This window comes from Typopeltis vanoorti, chromosome 14, assembly GCF_054136105.1.
Source record: "Typopeltis vanoorti isolate ZY-2024b chromosome 14, IOZ_Tvanoo_1.0, whole genome shotgun sequence".
NCBI classification, from domain to species: Eukaryota; Metazoa; Arthropoda; class Arachnida; order Uropygi; family Thelyphonidae; genus Typopeltis; species Typopeltis vanoorti.
The window spans coordinates 3,613,713-3,633,008 of record NC_143562.1 but is presented as its reverse complement, the minus strand read 5'-3'; the positions used below and the strand labels follow the sequence as shown (position 1 = coordinate 3,633,008).

The following is a 19,296-nucleotide window of genomic DNA, read 5'->3' as shown; positions in this document are numbered from 1 at the left end:
CACTTTGCTGACATAACTGTAGAAAACACGTCTAGTTAATAAGTAACAAAATTTATTCACTAATTAGACACTAAGCTATTTCATCTTGGTCACTAAGGCATCGTGATGGGAATAGAATGAATATCATAAATAGCATGTTCTAATCTAATAGGACCCCCACCTTTTTTTTTTTTGTTTGTACATCTTCTTATAGTAGCACATCTGAATTTGTATAAAAATAACTTGGAAATACTATGGTATTACTTATGAGGAGCATATTAGTTGCAGAAAGAAACATTAGTATGTGGGCATAATTTCAGAGAAAACCAATGACAGTAAAGATAAACGGCTTTGATAGTACTAATAATTATAATTTGAATTATGTTTTTTTTTTTTTTAAATAAGTTCCATTATATATAAAGTTAATGAAATTTTTAGTAAAATAACTTGCAGCACTGCAGTTTATGTGCACATTTCTTTAGAGTAAACTGCTGAAATGAAAAGAGAATTAGGATAGCAAGTCCATCAGACAGACAAGTAGCTGGAAGAAGTTATTTTCAAGGAAAATTAAATTATTTACAAATAAAACTTTAGTAACAGATCAGCTCTTGGGGGGACCCTGTAACCCCTAGGGAGCACGTCCCCTGGGTGGCAGATAGGGGAGTCCACCTTGTGTGTGTGTGTGTGTATATATGGTAGGATGGTCCGAATATAGTGAATAAGGACTCGTGGACCAACAGGGCCATAAAGGGCAATCATCTTGATTATAAGGGAAGCGACACTCCCATGGACCCCTAGCTGGATTTATCCTCTCCTTCTACTACTTTGAGGAAGATCTACTTACTTTAATCTTTCCTATAAGGCCTTATAAGCCAACTCTTCTTATAATCTACTACTATAAACTACTCTTTCCCCCTTCAATATACCCTATTCTTCCTATGGGTTTAAATTCGGAAGAAGGCTAGTTCAGAAGCCTTAAGGTAGCAGCCCTACCACTGAACTATTCCATCATCAGGCTAGTCCCTTGACATGGAGAACATAATTCTACTAGTAAGCTAACAGAAAAAGATAATTGGATTGAATCTATAGGAAACGACCCTGGAATGGAAAAGATAAAACAAAAATGGAAACGGCAAAATATAATACACATAGCAAACTGGAATGTAAGAGGAATAGCATACAAAGAAATAGAATTAGACCAATAATTAAATGAAAAAAAATTTTAAATAGCAGTAATCACTGAAACAAAACAGAAATTAAAAGGAACCATGAGAACTGAAAATTTTAATGTGATATACAGTGGAGTTGACAGAGACCAAAGAGCACAAGCAGGAGTCATGATTTGGATTCATAACTCCCTTTCAAAACAGTTAAAACATTATAAATTATGGAATGAAAGAATAATAGAAGCTAGAATAAAAATAGATAGAGGCTATTTACAATAATTGGTTTATATGCCCCAGAAGAGGGAAGAGAACAAGATAATATTGATTTTTATAATCAGCTACAAAGCATATATAATAAAATAAATAAAAATGATTACATAATTTTAGCAGGAGACTTAAATGCAAGAATTGGAAACATGAAACTTAATAATAATATAGGAATACATGGAGAACGTACTCTAAACAGGAATGGTAAAAAATTGATCGACTTTGTAGTTTATAATAACCTAAAAATAATGAATTCCTTCTATAAACATAAAGACATACATAAATACACTTGGGCAGCAAGAGGATGGAAATCAATATTAGATTACTTTATACTAAATGAAAAGACATCAAAATTTTCACTAGATGTTAGAGTTCACAGAGGATATGAAATAAGCAGTGACCACTTCCTTGTTAAAATAAAATTAAATTATCACCTAAATGGCTACAAGTAACAAGAACAGAAAGAAAAATTGAAACATTTGTTTATAAAACTAGACTATTGAATGACACAAATGTACAATGGCTATATGAAAAAAGAATTAACCAATATCTAGACAAAATAAAACAAAATGAAGAAATAGAAATAGAATGGCATAATATAAAAACGATACTAAACGCAGCAGCAAATGAAAGCTTAGGAAGGACCAAAAAATTCAATAAAAGGAAAAAACTGAAGATCTGGGATGATACAATGAAAGAAATAATCAAAAAGAAAAAAGAAGCCTATCACAAATGGTTAAGCAGTAAAAGATTAGAAGATGAAATAGAATATAAAAGAATAAGAGCCATAGCTAAAAGAGAAGTCAGAAAAAGACAGAGAATCATGGAACAAATTTGTTTCTAATTTAGAACATGATTTATATAAAATAAGACCCAATGAATATAAAATTTTGACACACTTAAATGCAGATACCAAAGAAAACATAAAATTAAACACTGAATTGAAATTAGAAGAATTTCTAAATTACTACACAGAATTGTGGACAGACAAATATTTTAAAAAAGACAACTGGAAAACAATTAACGAAAATGAAAAGGAAATAACTAAAGAAGAATTAGAAATCAGCCTGAAAGAAACAAGAAACGGAAAATCACCTGGAGAAGATAAACTAGGTTCAGAACTATATAAATATGCAGGAACTAGATTCAAAGAAAGACTCTTATTATTTTTAAATAAAATTTATTCAACTGGTATCCCCCCAATAGAATGGAAAAAAGCAATTGCGATTCCTATCTTTAAAAAAGGTAATAGAGATGATCTAAAAACTATAGAGGTATCAGTATACTAAATTCCTGTTGCAAAATATATAGCAGAATCTCAAATAGCAAACTAATGAAATATTTCGAAAACTTTATTTTAGAAGTACAGAATGAATTTAGAAAAGGACAATCATGTATAGACCCGGGCTTTTGACTAAAATTAATAATAGAGTAAAGAAGAAATACAATTTAGAAACACATATTGCATTTATTGACTTTGAAAAAGCATTTGACAAAGTTAAAAGAAACATATTATTTAACATATTAAAAGAAAGATGAATACCAAATAATATCCTAAACGCTATCACAAGTATATATGAAAATAATGAAACACAAATAAGATTAAATCACGAGCTATCATATACGACAGAGACAAACTAAGGGGTCAGACAGGGATGTCCCCTCTCAGCAACTCTTTTTAATATCTACTTAAATGAAATAATAACAAAATGGAATAAAAATTTACATCAAGGAATTAAACTTTCTTCTACAGTAAACTTAAACACTCTCCTCTTTGCCGACAACCAAATAATAATTAGAAATTCTGAAGATAAACTACAGAAAGCTATTTTAGATCTAAATGAGATATCCAAAGATTATGGTATGATAATATCAACGGAAAAATAAAAAACTATGGCCTTTAAAAGACAAGCTCCAGCAAGAACAAAAATAGTAATAGATAACAATATCTTAGAACAGGTGAATTCATTTAATTACCTAGGATGTATGATCACATGAAAATGAAAAAGATATAAACGTAAAAATTGCAAAATATTTAAAAATAACAGGTTAATTAACTCCATATTTAAACAAAACCTAATTCAAAAACAAACCAGACTAAAAGTATACAATACATTAGCCCTACCAGTCTTAATGTATGGAAGCGAAACCTGAACAATAAAACAAAAAGACAAAGATTAACAACAGTAGAAATGAAGTTTATGAGAAAAACTGCAAAGTATACCCTATTTGATCACAAAAGAAATGAAGAAATTATGAAAGAATTAAACCAAGAACCAGTAATAGAAAAAATTAAAAAATATAAACATAAATGGATGGAACATGTTGAAAGAATGAAAACATTAAGATTACCAAAACAAGCCTTAAAGTACAAGCCATTAGGAAAAAGAAAACCAGGACGTCCTCTTAAACGATTGAATAATGACTTCTAAGGCCGGAACAGGCCATGCTAGACCTAAATCCTTGATAAGCATGATGATAATGATGAGTAACTGTCCATTAATTTTTTTACCATTAATTTATATAAAAATTGATTTATGTCTGCCACCTAATAGTCACTGTATTATATTTCTCTCTAATTAATCCGCTCATATTGATTCTGAAGACGTGAGATCCACACAATCTTAATGCAGTAATTAATTATATTTATAAGTCCATGTATAAAAAAAAACGTTTTGCTTCATGTATAACTAGCATCTTTCTTTTCATCAAATTAAAATTGGTTCTTTCTTCGAGTCCTAGCACATTATAAGAAGCCACTCCATTCTATCAACTACTTGCTCCTTTAAACTGATGCATCTGTTAATCACATGTTCTTGCGCTAAATTTCTAGCAGGGAAACCCTTTCACTACTCTGTGAAAGCAGCTAAATCTCGATCATATGAAAAGTCTCCTTTCATTTTGGAACTTCTCTCATACCACAATAATTCAGACTAAGAAATCTGTTTTTGTTTGTATAAGATGAATAATACTTTTGAGCTTCCATAGCTCAGTCAGTGTAGACAAAGCCCTTGGTCAGAAAGACCTGGGTTTGATTCCCATCTGTGATGCGAGGAACATTACTGGTCTCTTTTGACAAAAGGTGAGTTAGCCAGTCTCAATACGGAGGTAGGTTTTATTTTTTTTTTCTAACCCAGAAAGTTGGGTTTTTCGTCCTGCAGAACAGGCAAACTGGCTGTATGAAAACACACATGGATTATACTCAGGAATACCTAAGACAGTCCCTCCAGTCACAGTTATAAAATGCACACTTAATCCCTCATTAGGACTCAACCCATCCTAAGGGACAGGGGGAAGAAGGGGGAAAACCCATATGAAATAAATTATCATTAGACTTCTGGGGGGGTGGGCTAAAACTCACTGAAGATGCCATACATCATTCACATCAGCTGTCATATCCTCTCTAAAACTCATTCACACTACATCCACTGCTCTGTGAGAGAAAACTCTAGTCCTCAGCTTGTTCTTACCTGCCCAAAAATTTAACTTTTATGAATGCCTCCTCATGCTCCACCACCTATCAACATAACAAAAAATTTCATCAATTGATAACAGCATTTCAGAAGTTAACAGACCTCTTATCACCTCTCTTTCTCCTGTTTACTGGTGCCTGCTGTCCAAATACTCTCAATTTGTCCCTATAATCTATGTTCCATAATCCTGATATCATCTTTGCACTCTCTCCACAGCTTCTTTATTCTCTCTGAACCAAATCTGAGTTCAGAAGTTTAGGTGCAGTATCAAGGCTTTGTAAAAAGACAAAATGCACTGATGATTCCTTACATGTCAATGTTCGTTTCAGCATTGTGATTATCCTTCATGTTGAATTTGCAATTTTTGCTATGTGAACTTTCAACTTCCTAACCATCACAACTCCAAGATCCCTAGCCTTATCAATTTCTCTAACTGCAATCCCCAATCTAACACGCTATTGGAAATCTAACCACTTGAAAGGGCACAACTTCACACTTACTAACACTGAATTGACAGCCATTCCCAATTTGTCCATAGCTCCAGCCTACTCAAATCAACTCAATCCATGCATGGTGCATATCAACAGCATCCATGATTGCAGCACCTATCTTTGCATCATCAGCTAATGATTGAACAACACTGGTCCAAGGACTGATCCCTGGGGCACACCACTGGTCATATTTTATAAAACTTTGCATTGAAATGCAGTGCTACATATTATGGTCTACCAGAGCAAAGGCTGATGCCTTTTCCCCAATAGGCCAGAAAGGCCAAAGCCAAAATACATCAAGATCTATCGCATGCATGTATGAGGTATTCTAGAAGTCATTTGTTAGTGATGATGCCAAGCCACCAATGTGTCCTGCAAAGCTCTAAGCAACAAGATCTTAATGTCTGCCAAAGTAATGCCTATAGAAGTCAAGTCTTTGTAACTCTCATTGCAGAATACACCACGAAGCGAGATAGAAGCACTAGTGAAATGAGGAGTTGCCCCAAACTCCTCTTCAATTTGTCGAGCAAGAGCTATATTCTGCCCATAATATGAGACCTTTTTCAGGTCACTAACAAGTGGGCACCCAGTACCTACTATCTGTGCACCTATAACTCGAACTCTTTCATCCTTCTTTGCAATTAAATAGGGCTTTCTAATACCAGCTATAGTCCCATAGTGCGGTTCAACTGCATTCTCCAACCCTTTGTTTTCCAACTGGTTATTTAATATGGAGACCGTGGTATCATGCCACTTCACCCGAATACCATGAGTTCGAAAAACAACATTGGGCAATATGAGAAAGGGTTTCACTGTAGCAGCAACCTGCCCTACAACGTGTGTCATCTCTGCCACAGTAGGTTGTGCGGGTCTTTGCGGGCAGGGCACTGATTAAGTCAATAAATTCATAACCAAGTACCCATACTTAGTTATGAAAAGTACCTTCCTGTACCCATTGATGCTGACGAGGCACTAGATTAGATCCATAAAGCGATGCACCATCGACAGAGCTATACAGCTGTGTAGCCCATTTCTTAAGCTCTGCCGATGCAGTCTCTATCAGTTGACCCTGATACTTGGTCCACTCTATAGTATGCCAAAAGTCTTCCTAGATAACAGGACAAAGAAATGCAATTCTGCAAATTTGAGAAGTAGATATTTCTAATTTCTTAATTCTATTATAACAGAGGTGTGGGATAAGCCAGCGGAGGGAAGGGATACCAAGTCTGCTGTTCTTCACCTTGGCATAAAAATAGGCAACAGGAGTATCTAAAGGAAGCCTAAGCTATGAATGAATGGTAGAGTGAATAGCCCTATCTATACGGGACAGTACTGAGCCATAGGTATGCCAGAGTATCAACTTATGATAGTACCTAAGGAGAAAATAATTTGAAAGGAGGAAAAGCCTTTGCTGGGGTTTGATAGGAGCATTTCTTAAAGAAATGCTCCTATCAAAGAAAATGACAAAGCATTTTCTAAAGCGAAGGGAATAGAAGGCTGTCCTTTTGGTGTAAAGAAGATACCAAGGTATCTCTATTCCTCCAGGACAGTAAGACAATGCAATGGCTTATTGTACAGGAAAAACTCAAGCTTTTCAACCTTTAGCTTCTTGTCATGCTCCAAAGGGCCAAGTGCTACTGCCCAGTCAAGGAGTTCCTGCAGGCCTACCTTAGTGGAGGCTACAAGAATAAGGTTGACCAAAAAGGCCATAGCATTAAAAGAAGCATCAATAAATAACCAATATGGTTAGGTAGAGAACAAAGAAAAATAATACAGTTGAAGAAAAGATGGGACAGAGGGTCACCTTAGCAAACACCCCAAACTGCAGAAGTTGCACAGGCCCCCCTCCCCACATGCCATTTTGATACTTGTCCATCAGCCATCCACTTATCCAAGTTAATAGTTTATATTCTGATCTCATAACATTCAGTTCATGCAGCAGCCTTTCATGTTCAATCGTGGGTGCCTATTCAGTTTCTACATGGCATTAACATGCTATAGGTCTTGTAACCTTTCGTATCAGATAAAAAAAGTGGTATCATATGTCTCTATCAAATGTCTTAGAAGCTCCAACAGTATCACAGTGTATCAATTCCCTTTATCCAACCTGTTTGTGAAGATTTTAGGAAAGTTGGTATGAACTCACATACAAAAATGGGATTCATATGTCAGCAATGTGCTCATATTTTTAACATATGAATTCCATTTTTGTATGTGAGTTCATATCAACTTTCCTAAAATCTTTATAAACACTCCTGAGACTCAAATTATATAAACTTATCAAAGGACTAGTCTGGCTAAACATTCTTATAGCATATGTGTTGATATCCCATTTATCCCTACTGCTGAGTTCTTATCTAGGTTATACAACAGCTTTTGAACTTCCTCATGCACCTCAACCTCTTCATCCAATTAACGTAGTGATGGCACTGTGTGCCATGTGACATAAACTAGATTTATAGATCTTAGTGAAGTGATCACTCATTATTTCAACAATCACATATACTTCTGATACACAAGCATACTGCCAGCATTCAGTAAAGATATTTCTTTTCATACTTGGCATTAGCTTTCTCTACAATACTCAACTTCTCTGGCTTTAGATATTTCATAATTCATCTCATCCTTATTCTCATGATATCACCTTATCTTCTTATGGATCTCTTGCTAAATAAGGTTGCACATTCAATTTAACTCTCACCCCATTTGTTCTTTGAGCTCTAGGCCACATTTTGATGCTGCATCATTTAAGCATCTTTCCAAAGTTTCTCATGTACTATCGATAACCTTCTCATTCAGTAAATGATATCATGAGACCGAACATGGTATTAGTTCTTCTCAGTTAGTCTTAATTTCAAATTTTGTAGTTTAGAATGCAGCTCGTTTAATTGAAACATTCATTAGTTAGTTCCCATCAGTACAGAATGACAATTATCACCCACAGATAGCAAAGTCACATCCTTAACTGAGATCCCTTCTGCTGCTATGATCAAATTAACACATTATTACTGCAAGTTTCCCCTTCCCCAACCTCAAAATGAATTCTCCTTCATTCTTCTTGAGTTTTCTCTGCAACCTAATCACTACTCACATGATTAGAACACCTATTTGTTGCATTTTGCTATTTCTATTCTTGTTTCATATACATATGTTGTTGTTACAGACCTGGTGGATCGGTTGCTAGCGATGAAGAAATGCATCACCAAATAGAAAACATGAGCACAAAAAAAAGTAATCATAATGGGAGATTTAAATTATCCAAATATCGATTGTGTAGCAATAGAATCTCATGAGAAGAATGAAAATGAATTTATTGAGCTGTTGTGGGACAACTTCCTCAAGCAGCATGTGACAGAAGGAACTCTAGGGTAAAGAGTGTAAGATTTGATTATAGTGTCAGAGTGCATTTCAGTTAAAGATGTAATTATTCTGCCACCGGCTGGTGACAGTGATCATGCGGTACTCACTTGGGAAGTAACTAAGTTTATGAATGTTCCATTCAGAAAAGGTGACATGCTGAACTACAAAATAGGAAATTGTGACCAACTGATGAGTATACTCAGTTCAGTCGAATGGGATCAGTTGCTGGATGGGAAGAACTTAAACAATACTTCAATTATGTGATATCAGAATGTGTCCCAAGAGTTCGAAGAATAAATAGGAATCATCTATGGAGTCAAATGGATGTGTAATCTTATTAAGCAAGAGATTCGTAAGAAAAGGATGATATAGAAAGGATACCGTGTGCATAAGGTGATGTCCATTATGAAAATTATAAGCATCAGGCTAGAACAGTCACAAATGTTGTATGGAAAGCAAAGTCTGAATATGAAAAGAAACTGGCTCTGTATGCTAAAGACAAGCCATAAGATTTCTATCGATAAGTTGCAAGTAAAAGAAAGAATGAATATGAAAGAATAATTCTTCTAAATGCAGATGGCATGAGGGTAACAGATGCAGAAGAGGTTATACAACTAGTGCCCATTTCTTAGCTATTAACCTGTTGTACGCAACATTGAGCTCACTGCTACCTCTTCAATTGATGAAGAAACTCAGGTGTATGAGGACGAGGTATTTGAACTATTATACAAACTGAATAAGAATTCAGCAATAGGGACTGATGGGATATTAGCATGTGTGCTAAAAGAGTGTTTAGCTGAAATGGCTATTCCTTTGACCAGGCTGTTTAATATGAGTCTCGGAACAGGGAAGATTCTGCAGGAATGGAAAGAATGTATGGTAATTCCATTGCACAAGGGTGGTGCAAAGACCAATGTATCCAAAGATTGACCAATTAGTATCTCAGGAGTGGTGGTGAAGATTTAGGAAAAATTGGTTAGGGTTTGCATTCAGAAATGGGTTGACAGTGAATCTCTACTTTGCAATGAGAAACAGGGGTTTACTAAGGGAAGGTAATGTTTTAGCGACTTTCTCACATTATACAAAATTGTTACCATTCAACCAGACAAGGAGAATGGATACACCATGATACTTTTGGATTTTGCTAAGGCTTTTGACAGAATACAGCATGGTAGACTGTTGCATAAATTGGAGAATATGCGTTTGGTTTATAAAATATTAGCATAAATAAGAGGATGACTGACTGACTGACAGATATCAAAAAGTGGTATATGGGGGATGTGAGTCTGCAAGATTCAACTATTTATCTATAGAAAGCCTCTCTGCAGAGAGGCTTTCTATAGTCCATTAATTCAAGAAGACTTTAGGCGGCCTAAAGGCTGGTTCCATTATCAGTGTATCTTAATTGAGTCAGCACCTGCAGAGCACAAGAGGTGGGCATCTCTGTTGCACTGTTCTGTAGATGGTGCTCCTTTTAAAGAGTCACATCTGGTGCCTCCCCAGCATGATTGGGTAATGGATGGCACCAGACTCCTCCCTGGGTTCGAGTATATTGCTTATCAGGACGAGGATCAATGCCCTGCCTACTTCAGCCCGCACAGCTCGATGGGGTAGTGACGACTCCAACTGTAGGGCTGGCTGCCACTACAGTGAGACATTGTCTCATATAGCCCAGTGTTGCTTCCGCACCCATAGGGTTCACGTGCGGAGGTATGACGGCATTGTTTCCATTCTGAACAACTGCTTTAAGAACAAAGGTTGGGAGACCTCGGTTGAACTACATTATAGGACCTCTGCAGGTTTGCATAAGCCAGACTTAGTGATTAAAAGAGATGGTGACATTTGGGCAGTTGATGCCCAGGTGGTGGGAACAGGGTGCCCACTAGTCTATAGCCATAATAATAAAGTGAACTACTATAAAAATAACCAAGATCTAGTTAGTAAGATACGGGAGGAGTATGGGGCAACTCCGAGGTTTACCAGTGCCACCATCTCTTTACATGGCATACGGAGTGCAGATAGTTATAAGGCCTTAAAACAGCTTGGGCTTGCATAGAAGAATATAAAAGTTCTTTAGTAAATAATAATATTTGGTTAACCGATCAAGTGTTGATCAATTTTATTAATTAACTGAACCAACTAGTTTCGCCACACTTATCTGTTGGCTTCTTCAGGGCACTTACATATAGGTTTAAACACTCTCACAATTATGCGTAACTGCAAAACTGATTTCTCCACAACTAACCATGTCATCGAGTGGGACAAAAGCTGTTCCCCCCCCCCTTACTTAGAGGAAGATTACCATTCAAGAATGTTCAAAGAAGCAGCCACAGTCGCCCGTTCTACTGTGAACCTTAACAGAAATCAAGGCCTAATACTGCCAGAGATATGGAAAACCCTAATCAGAGCCTTAAAAATGGACAGAAGGTTCCTCAGCAACAGCTAGCTGATCTTGTACACGCGATACATGTTTCACTCACGTTCGATACTAGTTTATTTGTAATTATTCTAGTCAGTTTTTATTCTTGTCAGTTTTGCAGTTACACATAATTGTGAGAGTGTTTAAACCTATATGTAAGTGCCCTGAAGAAGCCAACAGATAAGTGTGGCGAAACTAGTTGGTTCAGTTAATTAATAAAATTGATCAACACTTGATCGGTTAACCAAATATTATTATTTACTAATTTATGATCAAGAAAACAACCTTCATGATGAATAAAAGTTCTTTCCTTGAGGGGCCTACAGGGCACACTGGTGGCATGGCGTTGCCAATAGAGAATGACTCCAATGATAACTAGAACAGGCATTAGGTAAAACACTTGTAAAGGCTTAGGCCTATATCAAGTCTGGACAAGATATCTGGATGTGATATAAGGGTAGTACTGCCCGTAACCAGTACAAAGATTAATTAAAAAAAAATAATAATAATAATAATAAAAAAAATAAAAAGTGGAGTACCACAAGGATCAGTGCTTGGTCCACTGTTATTCAATCTGTACATTAATGATATTGGGAAGAATCTGATAAATGGCATACAGCTATTTGCTGATGATGCAAAGATAGGTAAGGTAATCAGGAATGTTGCTGATATGCAGTACTTGCAGAATGATTTGGATAGGCTGGAATTGTGGATGGGAAAATGGATGTCAATGTCAGTAAATGTAAAGTCATTCACTTTGGTGTGATCAGATATCCAGTGGCATACTATATTGGTGGGAATATGCTATAAGAAACTGATCAGGCTAAGATCATGGAGTGGTAGTAGATAGGAAGTTGAAGTTCAGGGCCATGTAGCAAATATTGCAAATACAACTAAAACGATAATTGCAATGCTGAAATGAACGTTTACATGCAAAGATAAGCATCTCATTTTGCCTCTATACAAGGCCTTGATAAGACCTCACTTGGACTATTGTGTGAAGATATGGTCTTCTGGTTTTCGCTGTGATTCTGATATAGTGGACAAAGGAGAATGTTAAAAATGATATCAGGACTATGGAATACTGATAATGATGACAGACTGAGAATTTGTAAACTGCAGACACTAGCAAACAGGAGAAAGACAGGTGATATGATTGAGACTTACAAACTTCTGAAAGGGTCATACAGGATTTCAGTTGATGGAATATTTCAATTTATGGAAAGGGGGGGGGGACAAAAGGGCATCCTTGGTAGCAGAGAATGAATGCCACTACGAAGGGGATGAGAGCTAGATTTTTCTATAAGAGGGTGGTGCATGATTGGAATGGATTGCTATTGCATGTTGCGATTGCAAGCAGCGTGAATGAATTCAAGAATAAGTATGATAGCTGGCGTGTGTAGTATGTGGCTTCCCTCGATGAGTTCCTGACTCCCTGGATGTCTCTCTTAATAATAATAATATGATGGTGGTCTGAAAAGTTCTCGACCTAACAATGAAAAAACAAATTTATAATTTCAAAATTATTCTTATTTTTCAACATAATCTCCCTTAAGACTAATACATTTATTCCAGCGATGCACCAAGCTCCATTATCCCATCCATGTAGTGGCTCTCACTAAGATCAGCAAAATACCCCTCTACAGCTGCAATCACCTCTTGATTCGAAGAAAAACACTGACCACTGAGGAAGAAACAGAAGTCAGAGGGAGCCAAATCTGGGGAATAGGGTGGATGTTCCAACAATTCATTAGTGCAGATCTCTTAATTTTCTCATTGCCAAAACACCTTTGTATGCAGGTGCATTGTCCTGATGAAAGATGATTTTTTTCCCTTCTAGTCTGGTTAAAAGATTGGAATAATATTCCCCATTTATTGTTTTCCTTTAGGATCCCCGAACACCAATGCCATGACCTTTCCTGCTGATGGAACCAATTTTGTCTTCTTTGGCACTGAACAAGCAGCTTCTGTCCATTGTTTTTTGACTGTTGTTTGGATTCTGGTGTGTAATGGTGACTCCATGTCTCATCCATAGTAATAAATTGATGCATAAAATCAGTTTTATTCTTGTTAAAATGATCCAAGCAATGTTTAGAGAGTTTCATGGAGAGCATTTGTATCTGTGGTGAGCATGAGTGGCACCCATCTTGTACAAAGCTTTTTCAGTTGCAATTCTTCATGCAAAATACATCCTACACGTTCTTTTGAAATGCATATAGTCTCAGCAATTTCATTCGCAATTTGACTCGCCGGTCATCCAATACCATATCGTGCACTTGATCGATGATTTCTGGTGTTGTTACACTTTTTGGATGTCCTTCACGTGGATCATCTTCAAGGCTGGTACAGCCATGTTTAAACTCGGCAGCCCGTTTCTTAATTTTCAAAAACGAAGGAGAAGAGTGCCCATAAACTTTTATGAACTTCGAATGAATTTCTTTTGGCATCAAACCTTCTTTTACAAAGAATTTTAGAACTGCACGATACTCAATTTTATCCATTTCAAGGGACACAGCCAACACTTTTGTTTCAGACAGCTGTATAAAAAAAGACTACTTGATAGAATGACTTGCAATTTCAAATGGATGCTTATTACAGATGTACCAACTTAGAAAAAAGAATCTTGCCGATAGTGTTGCCATCTATGGTCGAGGCCGAGAACTTTTCAGACTATCCTCGGATGTTAATAATGGTCAGACTGCTTGATATAAATCAGCCCTTTTGTTAGATCTTTAGTTTTTCATATTGTTGAATGTGAAGTCCAAGGACTGATCCCTGTGGGTACACCACTGGTCACCTGAAACCTAGCAGATTCATGAGGATTGTTATTATAGTTCTGTCTGTATTGTAATTTCAATGTTTGCAATTGCTCCTAGGCATCTGGATTCTAATATTTGTCTTAACAGTTTTCCATTTAATTCCAATTTACACCTTATTGGTTCTATTCTTTTTGTTTTCTTTACTGAATATTAAAATTGCTACTTTCGGATCTCACCCATTTCTTGCAATAATACTGCATTATCTGCACATCAACAAAATTTTCATTCTCCTTTTACTTCTGTTAACACATTCGCTGCCAACTACGAGTATACTCGTAGTTGGTAAACCAGCTACACAAGCCAGCTACATACTCGTATGACGCTTACTGCCGGCAATGATATTACTGTACTGACCTTGAAGTGAAAATGCTTGGCTTGTGGAGCTAGCATCAAACTGTGTATTCTCATAAATGGTATATGCTCTGCACAAGCCAACTACAAGCATACTCATATCATGCTTACTGCCGGCAACAAGATTACCGTACTGACCTTGAAGAAGTGAAATTGCTTGGCATAAGGGAAACTATGCCAAAGTAGCGTGGCAGCGAACGTGTTAAATAAAGATGGACTTAAAAGAACAGCTTTGCCCGATACCTTTCTATAGCTATTTTCTTTCACTGGATTTGCATTTATGGTATTTTATTATATATATATATATATATATATATATATATATATATTTTTTTTTTTTTTTTTTTTGTAGATATCTCTTAATGGTAGCATTTTCAAAATACCCTGTAATCTAATTCTACCAGAAGTATTTTCTAAGTGAAAGAAACACATTACAAATGATCTGTTGTAACCAATTGAAATTTCTATTATTTGCTTAAAATTAGTATAGCATTGACAGATGACTCGTGCCTTCCCCCAACTCCCTATGGGATACTTATTCGTCATTATAATTTAGTTGCACTTCTAAATCTTGTTTGATATTTTGTAAACTTTCAATGTGGTGCACAGCAGAACTAAACAAATGCAGTACATTTGTTTAGATCTAATTTATATTTGTACCAGTCATGTGCCTATACTGTACTTTTTTTTTTTTTTTAAATTGTTTGCAGGAGGGAGTTTAGAACAATGTCTATCACATAAACGTGAGCCTCTATTGCTTAGTCAGCACAGATAATGCCTTTTGGTTGGATTCACATTTCACATCATCAAATTCTTGCAATGTACCCTCAAGGGGTGTACAGGATATGATAGTACTACATGAAAAATTTACATCATTACTAACTTCCTCTCTATAATTTTTTTACAAATCAATCTATTACCTGACAAGGCTTCAACATTGTCAGATCTTATATTTCTATCTTCTAAGGCACTTTATATAGTATCAATCCACCTATATCTTGGTCTTCCTCTGGGTCATTTTCCTGCCAACCTGGCAGAGAACACTTGTTTTGTTAATCTTTACTCTCCCATTCTGTTTAAGTGACCATACCATCTGAGATTAGCTCTGCTAACACATTTCTGGATGCCAACAATGCCAAGTTCTTTCCTAATAACCTCTTTTTTTAATATGATATTGCCACTAATACCATCTGTTAACTCCACTAATCTTTCTCAGGACTTTAATATCTGTGGTCTCTAGTCTTTGGTCAAGTGTTTTACTTTTAACCCAGCTCTAAGATCCATAAGTTAAAACTGGTTTGAGCACTGTCTTATATACAGCTAATTTTAGTATTTTGATTAATTTCTCTCTTATTCCATATACATTTATTCAGTTGACTTCCTACCATACCAGCTTTGTTGTCTATTTCCATATTTAATGGAAATAGACAACATTTTAGTGAAGATGAAGTTATCATCTTCACTAAGATCGTGCTTAATTAGCTGAAATGTTTTACTTGTTCTATAAGTTCTCCATTCACAATGCATTTGATATTTTCAATGCCTATTTTTATTAACTTTGTCTTATTATTGCTGACCTTCATGCCATATCTATTACAACAGTTATTCAATTTAGTCAAGGAATCTTGCAGACTTGTAGAGGATTTATTTAGAAGTATAACATCATCTGCATAAAGCAAAGAGCTGACATTAACATCTCCAATTCTGATATCATGTTTAATACCACTTTCCTTCATAATGTGATTCATATAGATAATGAATAACAGAGGGGATAATGTACATCCTTGTCTCACACCAAACCATCTTCCTGTACTTCCTGCAATTCAAACTGCTGACTTACAACTCAAATACAGAATAAGTATTGCTTGATATAATGCCCCATTGACACCATACAACTGTAACATACTGAATAGCTTCTCTCTTGGCACCTTCACATTCCACTTAGGAGGTAAATAACTTATATAAGGACTTTTCAACTGACAGTGAATTAACTAGTCTCATACAGAGGAGGCAGAGTTTTCCCCACTGGAAAACAGACTTTTTTTTCATCCTGTGAAATAGGCAAATGGGTCAGAAGAAAAGACAATAATGCACTGCCTGGTAGCTTCAGTTACTATGGACTATTCCAAATCAGTTTTATTTCTTACAACCAAGAAACACAGGAAGTTATAATAAAACAAAGACTTATTAGTGGCCTTACCATATACGAGGTGGTATCAAAATGTTTTGAGACTAGGTTTGTAACAAGCCAACAGATGGCAGCACACACAGTCACAGGGAGCACATACCTTTGTAAGTCAGCGTGCCAAAAGACATCGTCCTGTGTACATCGGGAGCTGTGCAACTGATGCTATTCTGACCACCTGCGTTACCACATGTGCGATTTCATCATAGACAGCAAGTTAGGACAAAGAGCAAATGTGAAATTCTGCATGAAACTGGGCAAATCTGCCACAGAGACGTCTGCCATGATTCGGCAAGTTTATGATGATGCTGCAATGAGTCGTCTAGGTGTTTTGAGTGGTACGCGTGCTTCAAGAGCGGAAGAACATCGCTGGAAGACTATGAGAGATCAGGAAGATCTTCAACGAGCTCAACCCCCAAAATGTCAAAACCATTCGCAACTTGTGCATGAGGATCGTCGGAGAACACTCCACAATATTGCTGTCATTGTCGGTGTGTCATACGGAACAGTCCAGGCAATCCTCATGTGTGATTTGAACATGTGCCATGTTGTTGCCAAATTCATCACCAGGCTGCTGACCCCAGGAGCAGAAGGAACACCGCGTTGAAATCTGCCAAGAACGCTGTTAGCGTACCGTGGATGACCCATTATTCATGTAGAGGATCATTACTGGTGATGAAACTTGGGTGTATGGGTACGACCCTGAGACGAAGCAACAGTCTTCACAGTAGAAGAGTCCATCATCTCCACGACCGAAAAAGGCGAGGCAGGTCTGCAGCTCGACCAAGTGCATGCTCATCGTCTTTTTCGATATTCGCGGCATTGTGCATCAAGAATTCGTCCTCAGGGGACAGGCCGTCAATAGCGAGTTCTACTGCCAGGTTTTAAGGCATCTGAGGGAGGACATTCGGCGAAAGCGACCGGATCTGTGGCATGCAAAAAACTGGATGCCACACGATGCACCCTGTCACCAAGCTCTTCTCACACGAGTTTCTCGCCAAAAACAACATGATCTCACTTCTGCACCCACCCTACTGGCCAGATTTGGCTCCTGTAGACTTCGTCCTCTTCCCGAAGATGAAGATCCAGCTCAAAGGTCACCGTTTTGACACCATTATGGAGATCCAGCACGAATCGCAGAAGGTGCTTGACATGCTTCGAAAAGGAGACTTCCAGGACACATTCCAGAAGTGGCCAAGAATGCTGGGAGTGCTGTATTGATATGCAAGGCAACTATTTTGAAGGTGATAGTGTGTAAACGTAGATAAATAAAGTTATTTCTCGTAAACAGAGCTAGTCTCGAAACTTTTTGATATCACCTCGTACTGTGGAAGAAAACTGAAATGAAGGATCAACTGCCTATCTCTCTCCCTACGCTTTAAAGAGATATTAAAACTGATACAAGCAGTTGAAAGTTTTTTCACTTGGTAAAAAATGCCAAAAAGTTAAAGATGCCAAGAAATTATATTCTTCATTTCATCCTTTATTCAAGTGTAAGCAAACAAACTTTGCATCTGAAGTAACTTCATGAGTGGGCTACTTGTACACAGAGGCTAATGACTTCACACCAATTGCTTTAGTAACTTATAATGCAAGGCACATATCCTTACAGAGATGTACTAGGGACTTGGGTTAAGATGGACAGAGAGATGACGTTCAGACATACTACAGAAGCTGGCAAAATAGCTCAAAGAATTACTTTGGGGGTTGAAAAACATGCTAACAGTGAAGACAGAGAAGTTATTATTCCTCTTTATAATGCTAAAATTTGGCCACATTTTGACTACTATGCACAGATTTGGTCACTTGGATTTCTTGAAGATCAGGAGATGGTAAAGAGGATTTTGAGACAAGTTACCTAGCTGGTGACAGGATAATGGAATGCTCCCTATGAGGATAGGATGAAGGTGCATGGGTTACAAAATTCAGTTAATAGGTGGAAAAGAGGAGGACAGGGACATGACAAACTTAAAAGATATTAAAGGGGTTTTATAAAAATTTATGCAAATGAAAATTTTCAATATATAATAAATAGAGAACTAGGGGGTCATCCATGGAAGTTATGTAAAAGTATAGCTAGTAAGGGTGTGTGGACCAGATTTTTTGCACGGAGAGTGGGGAATGAGTGGAACGGATTGCCAGAATTAGTTTGTGAGTACCCTAACACTGCATGAATTTAAGGAGAGGTATGATAGGTTTTGTGTGTAAGAAGTGGGTCTCCCATGATGAGTCTTTGGAATCCATGGAAATATGGCATATTAACAATATTAATGTTTATAGCATTGTAGCCATTGGACAAGCAGGTACAGTGAATAAAGAGTTCAGCTGTGAGGAATGCCTAGTTGAAACAAAGTTTGAAGGAGGTCTGTTAATGAGGATTTTAATGATACCACATTGTTGGGAAGGGCAGAAGAATGTCGAAAAAGTTTGTATAACTATCTACCTAAGTAGATTTGCTTTCTGTAAACCAAGAAAGAACAGACATATATTTGGGAGGACATTGGGGTGCTTAAGGGTCAAAGTTATATAACTGAGAGGAGACCTCCACATAGCTTTAAAGGAATGCAGAGAACCGACCAGGGCTTCTGAGGATGGGCTTGCAATTTGGGATTTAGCCGACCAAATTATATTCCTATTGGCTTAAACAAAAATACAAAATGATGGTACAACATGACAAAATTTCATGCCAGCTGGGGCAACGCCCGGTTAAACAAGGCCCCTGCTGTTTTCGCAAGGGAACCAGGGCGAACAGCGAAAAGTCAGCTACTGGAACAAACATGAAAACA

The 19,296-nt window shown here is 36.8% G+C and overlaps 1 protein-coding gene across 3 annotated transcripts in view; it reads right to left on the bottom strand.

The window, feature by feature from the left end:
- Positions 1-19,296, bottom strand: part of Prp5 (pre-mRNA processing factor 5) — a 593,106-nt gene that overhangs the window by 221,810 nt on the left and 352,000 nt on the right. The gene's annotated exons all lie outside the window — the stretch shown is intronic.